The sequence below is a fragment of the Dendronephthya gigantea genome, unplaced genomic scaffold (assembly GCF_004324835.1).
Source record: "Dendronephthya gigantea isolate DGI-Jeju-01 unplaced genomic scaffold, DenGig_1.0 000368F, whole genome shotgun sequence".
In the NCBI taxonomy this organism is placed as follows: domain Eukaryota; kingdom Metazoa; phylum Cnidaria; class Anthozoa; order Malacalcyonacea; family Nephtheidae; genus Dendronephthya; species Dendronephthya gigantea.
In genome coordinates, this window is record NW_021163378.1 from 11,647 (window position 1) to 25,438 (window position 13,792).

General features: G+C 36.2%; 1 long non-coding RNA gene across 1 annotated transcript; it reads right to left on the reverse strand.

Annotated features, from left to right (window-relative positions):
- Positions 1-6,884: 6,884 nt before the first annotated feature.
- On the reverse strand, positions 6,885-7,406 carry LOC114542586. The gene is made up of 3 exons (XR_003689694.1): positions 7,391-7,406; positions 7,133-7,288; positions 6,885-6,905 (listed from the first exon to the last, which is right to left on the reverse strand). It is a non-coding gene; the product is annotated as an uncharacterized LOC114542586 (long non-coding RNA).
- Positions 7,407-13,792: the final 6,386 nt, after the last annotated feature.

The following is a 13,792-nucleotide window of genomic DNA, read 5'->3' on the forward strand; positions in this document are numbered from 1 at the left end:
CAAGTTAAATGGACATTGTAATACTCCTCAGTATTGCGAAAAGTAAAGTCTGAAAAGGTGGGGGGGTTTACAACATTCAGTTATTACGTTGACATGATTATGGTTTGAGCCATTTCCCAATTGAGCAGGGTACTGGGTCTAGTCGCGAACCACAAAGTATCTATGGACTGTTTGGAAGGACAAATGATTTCAGACTAATATTTCCTGTCCCTCCAAACAGTCCATATATACTTAGCGGGTCGCGACTCGACCCAGTACCCTGCTCGATTGGGAAATGGCTAATTGATTACGCCTTAAACAAAAAACTGTAGTGTTTGGTATAAGATTAACTTAGATACGATATCAATCATTGTTTTAGTTATAAATTTACTCGTTTAGCATCACCAATCTTGGGAGCTTTCATTTGAACAATTTTGTTACCTAAGGCCAACCTCGTGCCCAGGGTCTTTCGTAGGCTTTTCTGGGGGCACAGTTGGGGGAAAGCACTGCAATGAAAAGTGCCCTGCGGCGGAGGTTCACCTAAGGCTAGGCTAACCTGCTTTGAACACTAAAAACCGGTCACTGATGATTATACTACAATCTTCGACAAAGTCGTATGCGCATTCTTTTTTTTTATATGTACCTAATCCTTGTTCCCTCTAGCTGCGAAGTTGAGTTTAAGTCATATTAAATTTCCCGCTTAACATAACTTCACGTTAGTAAACTATTTTGTCCGAGATTGTAGTAACCACTAACCAGCCTGAATCTTAAATAAGTCCGAGTTAATACTTTACTATAATAAAGACTGTAACTAAAAGATGCCTCTGTACGGTCTTGTTGTGTTTTTGTTTAAATGAGTTCAAATATTTAAAAAAATTACTCGTGTTTGTGTTTTTTTACTCGTTTTCATAATTTTTGGGGTCTTTTTGACTCGTTTTCGCTCGTGTTCATGATTTTTTTACTCCTGTTCACTCGTATTCATGATTTTTGGACTCGTGTTCGCTCGTGTTCATTAATTTTTGACTCGTGTTCATGATTTTTTGACTCGTGTTCATATTTCTGGAGTCGTGTTCTGACTCGTGTTCATCCGTGTTCATTCGTGTTCACTCGTGTTCTGACTCGTGTGATGTTTTGGGACAGATCTTCCTGCCAGAGGATCTATACTAGTCTCATTCTTCCATCAACTGTTCCTGGCATGAATTTGAAATGTGTATAATACCTCTCAAAATTAAGACCGTTTTTAAACCTCTTAAATATCAACTGAACTAATATGTACATTCAACACTGCTAAAAAAATGCAGAACGTTATAAATGACGTTTTTCAAAAGCAGAAAATTCTCAATGGAGGAATGGATGAATAAAACGTACCTCGATTATCGCCTTTAGAACCATGTTAGCACCTTTCACAATTGTTGTCGACGGATGCTGAAATTGTTGAGGAACGAATTCAAAACCAAGATTGGTAAGAACAATTAGCGGTGCAATAGTAAAACATACGTAAGCTAAGAAATGGTAAAATTGGTACTATTTTTTGCAGTTTTATCGTAAACCTACCTGAAGCAATCGATAAATGCAATGACCCATTTCTAGACAAACAAATAACAGACTTCATGAGTTGCTCCCATGCATGGGTCAAGCTAGTGGACGTGGTAAAATTCACCAAAAAAGGTAAAGAGAGAAAGGCTATTTAATCAACTCTCAACCTCAGTCAAAGAGCAAACGTCAGAAAATCAAGCAATCCACTTATAAATAAAACTCCAGTAGAACGATTCTAGAAGAAAAGTTTTCATGGTTAATCTATTTCTTGTTTTTAGTTAGAATGGTAGTCAAAATTAGAAAGACAGTTGCTACGAATCACAAGCTGGGTTTTGCAGGGGAATTTCTCTTCCAAAACAAGGCTATATACATACAAGAGGGATGGAAAAATAAAGTGCAAGGGTTCAGTGTAGATTATAGGCAACCAACACCGCACATCTTACCACGTTTATTGTGAGAATTCCTAACCAACTGTTTAGAAATTTTTCAGAGGAGAACAAAGAGCTTTTGTTTATCTGTTCTTGTCAAATTTCAAAGTTATTGTGCGTTGGTTATACAAAACAACGGTATTGGTATTGCATAAAACAACAGAATTAGTTTCGATAAAATTGGATCTTGTTAACATGCAAATTTCAAAGTTGGCTGAGTTTACGTATTTCGTTTCTTCCATCTATTTAGCTCGGAAATTTCGCCGCTATATTCTTAACGAAATACTCTATTTTAAATTTAAATATGTCCGGTCTGACCATTTTGGCCGCTTAAAGGAAAGCCCTGTCTTTACCTGCAATAGAGCACACACAACATGTCGACAGCGGCGTGAGTCACGGCTTCATTATTCCTCTTCAAAGCTTTCACAGTTTTCACACCAACCTTCTCACGCAAGTGAACTGGTTGAGTAAACAGCGTGTGTTGTGGTTAAAGATAAACGTTTGTCACCTAGTGAGCGTTGTGAAAGCGCGAAAACTGCTTTGGATCGAACCCAACTTCTCAAATCGTTAAACAGTGCTTCGAGATCTTTATCTCATATTTTGTTTTGGTCTCCTGCAAATAGACGAAACTTTTTAACTATTTTATGTATATATAGAACACCTGTGAAGGTAATAGCAGTCAGAATGTGTATACTTTAGGGTTGAACACTAAATAAATTTATTGGCAAAGATATACAATACCTTCGTGAGCAATGAGCATTGTGATGGCATTAATGATAAGTCTTTCTTTATTCTCCGAGAAAAGTCCCTACAAAATATTTAAAATCGTTTGAAATATATATTGGAGTTTAAAAGACTTAATATTCCAGCCGTACTTCTGGCGGGAAAATTTCAAAACTACCATTTCATGGATTCGGACCCAGTCAACTCAGCAACCAGAGTTACCGCAGCCTAGTCCCTAGGCTTCTTAACGTTCCTTATACGCAGCGAGGCGGGAACTGAGAGGCCTAGAACAAAATGTTTTGTATTTTGGCTAAAGTGGGGACTTTTTGTCCCCACTTTCTGTATTGAGGTCAGTTTACGATCTTACGACGCAGTTAACTGGCCTTGTTCGACGTCGTTAGTCAAACATTTTCTTGAAATAAGCTACGCGATATTAATTATACTGCCAGGAGTCGAAATATTCATACAAACGTTTCAATGTCGCTCGCCGTCAACGCTATCGACTATCAAGTAAACTCGAGTCCGTACGTACATGTTTATGATTATAATAAACTTCAATCCACCAATTCATATTTTTCTCGCTTCCTTTATAACGGTTACTGTTGTAAATTTCAAGCATTTACTTTAAAAACAATTCTAATTTCAAGTTCACAACATTAAACGGGCCGTTAAGATTAGAAAATATTTTGTGTTAGGCCTCTCGCGGCATTTCATTCGGTGACGTGACGGAAATATAAAACACGCACAATGAGAGCCCTGGGTCTAGGCTGGAGTTACGGCGGTTTTTAAGGAGTACTATTAGGGTTTTGTGTACATTTGTGCACAGAACAGTAGCAGGATAGGGTATTTTTATTAAAGCTATACTCTTTGCCTTTCGCTATACTGGATAAACCAGTTTAAATGTACCGTGTTGTTTGCAGACGTTTTAAACCCTGCTAAATGTTTTCAATTAGCAGCTGAAATGGGCAAATGTTTTCATTTAACGTAACTATGCAGCCTAGCAATCGTTTAGTTTACACTAAAGGCTGCTTTCTACTTACGCGTTTTTTATACGCATGTACACATACGGAGAATTTAAATGCTTTTAAATTTTTATTAATTAACGTGCATCTACAATCATGTGCAAAAATTATGAAACTTTACGTATCTTAATCACATTTTTTTTCATTTTGACAACTATTATGTCACGAATTTTGTTAAACTATTTACTATCCCCCCCTTCCCCCATTGACAATGTTGAGAGTGATATTTTCGGCAAATCAAATGGCTTGGTATCATAGAAACAACATTGTTTTGGGGGTAGAGGGGGTAGATACTAGGTGTCATGACCGTGTCCCAATAATTTTTGCACATGATTGTAGGTCGATTTATTCACTTAGTCCTTTCAAAGGTAGCATGAACAAGGATTTAGATTTTTACGTGCGTGTACGTGCGTATAAAAAACACGTGAGTGGAAAACAGCCTTAATCCAGATTTTGACAGAACATTAAAACTCAATAAAAAGGCAATAATATTCTCTACACAGGATTTTGTCTGCAGAAAAGTACAAGATAAGAAGTTGTCAACTTACGTCTTGGGTGACTGCATGAAGTAGACCGCAGTAGGAAATATTGCAGTTAAATCTGTACACAGCCTCGGCTAAATTTCCTGCAAGGAACCAGTCATAAGACAATATAAGCTTTTGGAGATATTTCAAAAATTTAAAGTGAAATAAAAAGAGAAATATTTCACCTGGAGACGCAGCAAGGAATTTAAATTACTGCTTTCTACTTCTTCGTCAACAACATTATACAATGGACCCCAACGATAACCTTGAAAAATATATCATCTTAAAAAAACAATTCTCTTTTTGCTGTATGTAATGTATTGAACTGGCTAATAGGAATAATGCTATTGCCTGATACCTGACGAGAAGTGTAATTGTTGGTGTGTTATATGAGATCACATACGTCAGCAGGAGAATGAAATGAGGGATCGTATTTAGGGTAATCATAGCAGTACAAGATTTTCATCAGGAAAATTTTGACCATAATTTTCGCTCAATCATCTATGAATAAGCGTACAGTACTTTTCTTCGTTGGGGTCGTTTTTACGCAAACATCTCCGTTTCAACTGGCTCTAACACCGTCTAGCAAACCAGTTAATAATGTATCCCAGATTGAGTGAAATACAAACATTCAAAACAAGAAATATTTTTTATAGCTTCATACAAAATTTGCTTTCTTACACTACCTGTCAGGAGACGAGTAATTTCTCAGCCGACCGCTTGTGTATTCCGCCCCAACAACTGAGGATGGTTTCGATAGCAAATTTTGAAAATATCTGACAGCAAAAAAGTTTGAAAACTATAATATTCTATACGGTATATACGGTAAATTCTGGAAAGTAACTACAAAAATAAAAGTATTTTAACTCGGCTGGATACTTTTTTGCAATTGGACATGTTCAAAATGGAAACGTGAAATAAAAAGGACAATAAAAGCAGTAAACGTGAATCCAGGTCAGAAGACATGGAGTGTTTGGAGTGTTTGGAGTGTTTTTTTTCAAGGTCAGACATGAACAATTACTGGAACTGACATGGAATGTCGCATGACTTAATGAGCTAAGGGGATGAAGGGTGACGATATTGTACGTCGCGGGATCTCTTTCCAAAAGACACCTTTCTAAGAAACACAGCGTTCTTTGAACAGGATCCTAAATTTGACAGTGTCAAAACGATTTTAAAATGAGAAAAAGGATAGACTCTTAGAAAAATTTTATTAACAACATAACTCACTTTAATCCGAGGAGTTTCTTTATAGACGCTGAATTCTGACATTGATGTGATATGTTCGTCATCACTGAGACGAAAAATTTGTCATTTACTGTCATATCTCACATTCTTTACACAGGACAAACGAAATACTGTCTTAACAATATATCATTCAACTGTATTTTCCAAATTTGTTTTAAAAAACGACTCCACTTTGATGGAACTTTTCTTCTGCCTAAAACTGAGGCAAAAGAAATAACAAATACAGCTCAAAGTAAATTACAGACCTGGAAAGAATTTTGTCAAAAACGGTTAAAACGTAAATAAAGTAACCTGAATGTAAGTCATTTTGTCATTTACTTAAAATTTGTTTACTTAAAATGTTCACATACTTTATCATAACACCAACATTATTGAAAGAAGATTCCATCATCTTTTTCAGCAATTCCTCTCTCCTCTCTGATGTGAAAAGATGCTGGAAAACAAAAGGAAAATGGTGCACAAAATGTAAAACTTCAATTTACAGAAATAACCGGTATCTTATCCTTTTGTTATTATATGGCTGGTACAGCAGCATCTGGTACATACCATTGTTCTAAAACCACCACAGACAACAACAAATCCCTTAGGATAATCTGAGACCTAAGGATAGAAATGGAATGAAAGCCTGAGTTGAATTATTCAAATCACAAATATTCAAATGTCTGGCAATATCAAGTATATATATATATTATATATATATATAATATATTATATATATATTTATATATATATTATATTTATATTTATAATATAATATATATATATAATATTATATATATATATATAATATATATATATATATTATATATATATATATATTATATTATATATATATTATATATATATATATATATATATATATATATATATATAAATGAACACACAGGTAAGTTATGAAGAAACTTGAAAACAATAATAGTACCTCTAACGTCACTGGAACCTTTCGTTCTCTCCATTGTTATTTATATCCACTAATCTTCGGCACAAAAATATAGCATATGTTGATGTGGAAATAGTTTGGAAACATTAGCTTTAGCTAGCTCATCACTTTATAAAGAACCCACTTATTAAATTAAAAATGGAACATGGGCCTAATTTTTGAAAGAGAGAGGAGGGGGGGCATTGATACCATGATGAATTACGATTTGGAATTCATTGTGAATAGTTTCATTTTATACAACTGGAACGATAAGTCCTGACAAAAATCCCTATCTAGCTTGAAGCCAAAATAGTTCTCCGTACTAATCCTAATGCAGCCTCTTTGATATCTTTCTACGCTGTTTCATCCTGAGGCTGCAGCAACAAAGGCAATCTACAGTGATTAGATGTAATTATATGTCTCTAGATGTTCCTACAAATACCTTGCAGTCTCTATAATTACCTTACATGTTCTTTACACGACGGCTTAACGTATCGCTTGAGAGGATCTACTGGACAGTGGCAATCTGGAATTGATAAATGAAATATATATCCTTTTACTTCACTGATGCGTTTGCATTCGCGACTCCCGTGTAAAACGATCCAATTCGCGGGTATATGGTTGGGTTCAGGTCAGGAAGCTTTCACTGATAAGAGAGAGTTTTTTATTGAAGTACAGTATCAGCTCATCACTAATGAAGAGGCAAATTGGAGTGGAGAAATGAAACCAACTGAAAAGGATTGTATTGAGTACCTTCTCGATTATATGCAAAACATCGCAAACTTTCGGTGAATCAGAGGATTCAATAACATCGACAAGAAACTGGACAGCTCGGATCTGCACAAAAATATCCCGATCTTTCGCAATGTGGTCTAAATGTGGCAACACTGAATTCTCAAGTATTTCTCCCTGTAAAAAACAAGGAGTTACAAAACTAAAAAAAAAATTCATAATATCGCTAATGTCTAGAAAAATGGACTAAAATTTATTCAAAGTACCAACATTTTATACCTCATATAGTGGAGATGACGTTCCTAATATCTTACAAAGCACATTTAGTACTTTAATTCGAATGGCCGTCCTCTCTTCACATCTAAAAAAAATTCCCATTAGGATAAGACTGAGGCTACATAGAAATACATCACGAACTTAAACAAAAATCAAAATACCAAAACATTACATTATTACAAAATTTTGTCCTCAAAGAAAGTCATAAAATTGTTAGCTAGATTCTGATCAGATTCGCACACAGTATAATGAGAATCAGGGGTATGATGTAGAAACTTTCCAACGGTTTTAAATAATTGCTTTTGGTCACTCCCATTATCTCTAACAATTTCAGAATAGTAATGAGTACGACTTTCCGATAATAGCTCACTGACACGGTGACATGACTGACTGTATTTTAGACGATCACAGGATTGTCTTGACTTACGCCATACCCGCTCGAGTTTCCTTCTGATACGTTTTTCGTTTTTAATTTGTTCAGTGTACCAAGGTGCAGCTGGACGACTAATTATCACTCTGGTGATAAGTGGTGCATGATGATCCAGAATTCTGGACAGCTCCGAGTTGTATTGGTTGACTTTCGCACTAATATCAGCCGTGTTCCCAGTGATAATCGGAGATAGCCTAATGTCATTAAAGAATCAGTCCATATTGATTGCTTTAATTTTACGTGACTCCACGACCCTTCTCTGAAACAATGTTTTTTTTAAAATTGAGTTCACATGTAACCGTGTAATAGTCAGATATAGATGGATCATGAACGTCAATAGATTGAACAATATTTTCTTCATGGCGAGACAAGATAAGGTCTAACGTGTGACCAGCAATGTGTGTTGGTTGTTGTTCCAGATTAAAAGAATCAACAAGATTGAGAATTTTTTTTGTTGTTAATTCCGACTAATCGTCTACATGGAGGTCGATATAATACGATTATATTTAGTATTTGAGATAACACATTGATTTGCATACCTATCAGTTCGAAACACTTAATGTGTGTGAACATGTTCGCCGAGTCCAGCTTGACTTTTAAGTGTTGTTGTATAGTATACTAATGCCTCCCCATCTACCTTGTTGTCTCGAGATATGTTTAAAGAGTAGCCCTTCGGGGTGAAATTCCCAATAGATATAAGATCAAATTTGTCAGGGTGAAGCCACGTTTTTGTTATCGCAAATATATCAAATTCATTCTCAACCACATAGTCTTTGACTAAATTGGCTTTGTTTCGAATAGACAGGCAGTTGAGAAGACCAAAAGAACAAAGCTGAGTAACAGCTGTATCAGGAGTGTTGGCAATGCTTGATAAAGGAATATTGATGAGATTGTTTCTCTTAATTAATATCATTTCTGCCATATATGTTTACAGGCTGATGATTTGCATGATGATAGTGATTGTATAGTGTCGCGGAGGTGTTTGCCAAGTAGGTATTATAGAAAATATTCCTATAGGTCATATGGAACAACCAACCTTTCTGTAGATTCAACTGCCCAAGCATTGAACTAAGCTCCTCAGGATTATTAGCGGGTCGAAACGTGTTCATCAAACGTGACTGCTTTCGATGTTGATACATCTTATCCGCCTGATTATTATCAAAAGATTGAGGACCAGGATTAGACGAAACATCCACACACATTGTTAGATCCTGCTTAAAAGGCTTCGCACATAGGACTAGACTAACAAATCCATGTTTCGGTTCTTTAGCAATCGCAAATGAGACTTTGTATTTAGATTCAAAACCAACTCGTTGTATGTTGACCCGACATCGAAAAGCAATATCTCTACAAATACTCAAGGTTATGCCATCCGCAGCCAATCCGTCCAAATCCATGCAATTAATATTCTTAAATGCCATATTAATTGGTCGAGATGTACGAAACTCGTTAGATAAAATAAATATCATAAAAAAATATATAGAGCTACCGACCACCCGCCATATTGATCGTGAATTAAGCAATATGGAAACACAATATTCATTTCCATACACGAAAAGGTGGTGATTCAATGATAACATCACGTTATCAGCTTTAGATAATTTCTTTAAAACTTGTTTAACGAATCGGATAGAAGAAAACGGGAACGAAAAGAAGAAGTTGGGAAATCATTGTAAGTGTGTTTATTTCTATTTAAACCCGACAACTTTACTTGTCCAGGGAAAGTCATGTTAGAGTTGTTTACTAGTAAAAACTATGTACACACACCTTGGGTTGTGGTGGACAAAATATTGAATCATTGGTTATTTTTATTGTAGATCACTAGCTGCCTGTGAAGGAACACAAAAAATTTTATTACAATGCTTCAAAAACAGCTGGATTGAAGGTTGTCAAACTTAAATGATCTCCCCAGTGTTAAATCGATTGTTCGACTCCTACCATAACCGTGTTTCATTATAAATTCGTGAAAAGGATAAAGTAAAATAAATGAACGTGGCCGTTCAGCACAATATCTTGTACTCAATTGGCAAAGACAATGGTCCCAAAGTGGTAAATCGATGGTTCGAATCCTACCATAACCGTTTTTCATTATAAATTTCGTGAAAAGAAATACTGTAAATTAAGTAACCATGGCCATTCTCCACAAGATCTTGTAGTCTAGTGGCTAAGACAATTGTCTCCCAAGTGGTAAATCGATGGTTCGAAACCTGCTGTGACCTTTTCATTATGAACTTCGTGAAAGAATAAAGTAAACTAAATAACCAATGCCATCCAGCTCAAGACCTTGTGCTCTTGTGGCGAATACGATGCTCTCCCAAGTGTTAAATCGATGGTTCGAATCCTACCATAACCGTTTTTCATTATGAACTTCGTGAAAAAGGATAAATAAATTAAATAACCATAACCGTTCAGCACAAGATCTTGCAGTCTAGTGGCGAAGACAATCGTCTCCAAGTAGTAAATCGATGGTTCGAATCCTACCATAACCGTTTCATTATAAACTTCGTGAAAACGATAAAGAAGATCAAATAAACGTAGCCATTCCCCGAAGAACTTGTGGTCTAGTGGCTAACACGAGTGTTAAATCTATGTTTCGAATCGTGTCAAAACCATTTTTTATTACGAACTTCGTGAAAGGATAAAGTAAACTAAATAACCATGGTCATCCAGCACAAGACCTTGTGGTCTAGTATCGAAGACAATCGTCTCCTAAGTAGTTAAATCGATGGTTCGAATCCTACCATAACCGTTTTTCATTATGAACTTCGTGAAAACGATAAAGTAGATCAAATAACGTAGCCATTCCCCGAAAAACTTGTGGTCTAGTGGCTAACACGAGTGTAAAATCTGTGTTTTGAATCGTGTCAAAACCATTTTTATTACGAACTTCGTGAAAGGATAAAGTAAACTAAATAACCATGGTAATCCAGCACAAGACCTTGTGCTCTACGGGTGAAGACGAAGGTCTCCTAAGTGTTAAATCGATTGTTCGAATCCTACCATAAATTTTTTCTTTATGAACTTGTGAAAACGATAAAATAGTTCAAAATAAGCCATTTCACCCGAAAAACTTTTGGCTAGTGGCTAAGACAATTTTCTCAAGTGTTAAATCGATGTTTCGAATCCTGCCAAAACCATTTTTTATTATGAACTTCGTGAAAAGGGTAAAGAAAACTAAATAATCAAGGTCATCCAGCACAAGACCTTGCGGTCTAGTGGCGAAGACGATGGTCTCCCAAATGTTAAATCGATTTTCGAATCCTACCATAACCGTTTTTCATTATGAACTTCGTGAAAACGATAAATAAATTAAATAACCATAACCGTTCAGCACAAGTTCTCGCAGTCTAGTGGCGAAGAAAATCATCTCCTAAATAGTAAATCGATGGTTCGAATCCTGCCATGACCTTTTTCATTATGAACTTCGTGAAAAGAATAAAGTAAACTAAATAACCATGGCCGTTCAGCACAAGACCTTGCAGACTATTGGCAAAGACAATTGTCTTCCAAGTCTTAAATGGATGGTTCGAATCCTGCTATGACCTTTTCTTTATGAACTTCGTGAAAGGATGAAGTAAACTAAATAACCATGGACATCCAGCAAAAGACCTTGCGGTCTAGTGGCGAAGACGATGGTCTCCCAAGTGTTAAATCGATGGTTCGAATCCTACCGTAACCGTTTTCATTATGAACTTCGTGAAAAGGATAAGTAAATGAAATAGCCATAACCATTTAACGCAAGATCTTGCAGTCTAGTGGCGAAAACAATCGTCTCCCAAGTAGTAAATCGAAGGTTCGAATCCTGCTATGACCTTTTTATTATGAACTTGGTGAAAATAATAAAGTAAATTAAATAACCATCGCCGCTCAGCGCAAGACCTTGCAGTCTAATGGCTAAGAGAACTGTCTCTTAAGTGGTAAATCGATGTTTCGAATCTTGCTAAACTTTTTTTATTATGAACTTCGTGAGAGGATAAAGTAAACTAAATAACCATGGTCATCCAGCACAAAACCTTGCGGTCTAGTGGAGAAGACGATGGTCTCCCAAGTGTTAAATCGATGGTTCGAATCGTACCGTAACCGTTTTTTATTTATGAACTTTGTGAAAAGGATAAATAAATTAAATAACCATAACCGTTCAGTGCAAGATCATGCATTCTAGTGGCGAAGACAATCGTCTCCCAAGTAGTAAATCGATGGTTCGAATCCTGCGATGACCTTTTTTATTATGAACTTCGTGAAAATAATAAAGTAAATTAAATAACCATCGCCGCTCAGCGTATAAGACCTTGCAGTCTAATGGCTAAGACAACTGTCTCTTAAGTGGTAAATCGATGTTTCTAATCTTGCCAAAACTTTTTCTTATTATGAACTTCGTGAAAGGATAAGTAAACTAAATAACCATGGTCATCCAGACAAGACCTTTTGGTCTAGTGGCGAAGACGATGGTCTCCCAAGTGTTAAATCGATGGTTCGAAACCTACCGTAACCGTCTTTCATTATGAACTTTGTGAAAAGGATAAATAAATTAAAATAACCATAACCGTTCAGCGCAAGATCATGCAGTCTAGTGGCGAAGACAATCGTCTCCCAAGTAGTAAATCGATGGTTCGAATCCTGCCATGACCTTTTTTATTATGAACTTCGTGAAAAGAATAAAACAAATTAAGTAACCATCGCCGCTTAGCACAAGCCCTTGCAGTCTAATCGCTAAGACAACTGTCTGTCAAGTGGTAAATCGATGTTTCGAATCTTCCAAAACTATCTCTTATTATGAACTTCGTGAAAGGATAAAGTAAACTAAATAACGATGGTCATCCAGCACAAGACCTTGCAGCTAGTGGCAAAGACGATGGTCTCCATAGTTTTAAATCGATGGTTCGAATCCTAGCATAATCGTTTTTCATAATGAACTTCGTGAAAAGGATAAAGTAAATTAAATAACCATAAGCATTCATCACAAAATTTTGCATCCTAGTGGCAAAGACAATCGTCTCCCAAGTATTATATCGATGGTTCGAATCCTGCCATTGCATTTTTCATTATGAACTTTGTGAAAAGAATAAAGTAAATTAAATATCCATGGCCGTTCAGCATGTCTTCTGCAGGCTGTCTTTTAAGTGGTAAATCGATGTTTCGAATCCTGCCAAAACCATTTTTTATTATGAACTTCGTAAAAGGGTAAAGTAAACTAAATAACCATGGCTATCCCGTACAAAGAACTTGTGGTCTAGAGGCGAAGACGACTGTCTTCTAAGTGGTAAATCGATGTTCGAATCCCGCTAAAAGGGACTGAACAGAGGGACTGGGCATCGCTGTCAATCTAATGTTAATTAGGAGGACCTATATTCATATATTCTGTTACGCCGATGATTTTTATTGAAAGTGAGTTGTGTTCAAAAGAAATTAACCAGGCACAGCAGATATGAATATGGTCCCCTCAATTAACGTCAGATTGACGCCAATGACTGGGGGAAGGGGTGAGAAGATGGTCGTGGGGTGAGAGCAAAAAAGAAGGACAACAGGTTGATAAAAAGAGAGAATAGTTGATAGGGAACGCTGTAGAAGGGACAACATAAACCAGACAACAAGGAAAAACAGCCAAAACAATCGTTGCCTTCACAAACTTGATAGTATGTGTAAAGAAGGGGGGTGTCAAAAATGGCCAAAAATGCCCCACGTAATTTGTAACGGCCACTAGAGAGGTGTGAAAAATTTGCTTTTGCCATATGTTGACAAAATGGACATCGTATACTAATTGGTTTAGTATAAACGCATAGAAGAACGATGTTTCAAAAGCCTCTGTATGGGAAAACTTTTTTTACAGCGGAAAAATGTCCACCATGACCCACCATGTTTCTGCACAAGTAGCATTGCTGAAATCTTTAAATTTTCAAACTCTTCATTCGCTCGTAATTTGCTAAATATTCTAGATGTATTGCATGTAGGCAATGCAAACCATGAAAATCATCATT